The sequence below is a fragment of the Numida meleagris genome, unplaced genomic scaffold, assembly GCF_002078875.1.
Source record: "Numida meleagris isolate 19003 breed g44 Domestic line unplaced genomic scaffold, NumMel1.0 unplaced_Scaffold447, whole genome shotgun sequence".
NCBI classification, from domain to species: Eukaryota; Metazoa; Chordata; class Aves; order Galliformes; family Numididae; genus Numida; species Numida meleagris.
The window spans coordinates 13,768-15,172 of record NW_018364663.1 but is presented as its reverse complement, the minus strand read 5'-3'; positions in this window follow the sequence as shown (position 1 = coordinate 15,172).

The following is a 1,405-nucleotide window of genomic DNA, read 5'->3' as shown; positions in this document are numbered from 1 at the left end:
TATAGGGTCAGAGGGGCTCCCCCACCCCATAGCAGCCCTCTGGGGTCCCTATAGGGCCAGGGGAGCACCCCCACCCAATAGCAAGCCTCTGGGATCTGTATAGGGTCAGGAAGCACCCCCGCCCCATAGCAGCCCTCTGGGATCCCTATAGGATCAGAGGAGCTCCCCCACCCCATAGCAGCCCTCTGGGATCCTTATAGGATCAGAGGGTCTCTGCCACCCCATAGCAGCCCTGTGGGATCCCTATAGGGCCGGAGGGGCCGGCGGAGGCGTGCGGGGAGCTCCGTGCTGCGGGGCTGGACGCGGCGGCGCGGGAGCGGCAGCTGCAGCGGGAGCTGTTGGCCCTGAAGCAGCAGCAGCAGCTCCAGAAGCAGCTGCTCTTCGCCGAGTTCCAGAAGCAGCACGAGCACCTGACCCGGCAGCACGAGGTGCAGCTGCAGAAGCACCTCAAGGTGGGTCGGGGTTGGGGGGGGGGTGCGGATTTTGGGGGGCTCTTGTGGGGTGATGGAGACGTGGGGTGGCGCGGGTTTGGGGGTGGGTGGTTGGAGGTTGGGGGTGACGGAGCTGTGGGGCACGGCTCGTCTTGGGGTGATGGAGTTGTGGGGTGGTTTGGGGGGGACGGGGCCATGGGGCGTTGGATGTTTGGGGTGATGGAGCCATCGTGGGTGTCGCTCATTTTGGGGCGGTGGAGCTATGGGGCACGGCTGGTCTTGGGGTGATGGAGTTGGGTGATGGAGCCGTGGGGCACAGCTTGTCTCTGGGTGATGGAGTTGTGGGGTGGTTTGGGGGTGATGGAGCCGTGGGGCGTTGGATGTTTGGGGTGATGGAGCCATCGTGGGTGTTGCTCGTTTTGGGGTGATGGAGCCAATCTGGGCAGATTTGGGGTCATGGAATCGTGGGCACGGCCCATCTTGGGGTGACGGAGCCATGGGGCGCGGCTCGTCATGGGGTAATGGAGTTATAGGGCGGTTTGGGGGTGACAGAGCTGTGGGGCAGCCCATGATGGTGGAGCCATGGGGCGTTGGATGTTTTGGGGTGATGGAGCCATTGTGGGCATGGCTCATTTTGGGGTGATGGAGCTATGGGGCACGACTCGTCTTGGGGTGATGGAGTTGTAGGGTGGTTTGGGGCTGATGGAGCCATGGGGCATCGCATGATGGTGGAGCCATGGGGTGTTGCTTGTTTAGGGGCTGATGGAGCTATGGGGCACGGCTGGTCTTGGGGTGATGGAGTTGGGTGATGGAGCCATGCAGCATTGCTTGTCTTGGGGTGATGGAGTTGTAGGGTGGTTTGGGGGTGATGGAGCCGTGGGGCATCCCGTGATGATGGAGCCATGGGGCATTGGATGCTTGGGGTGATGGAGCCATTGTGGGCATGGCTCATTTTGGGGTGACGGAGCTGTGGG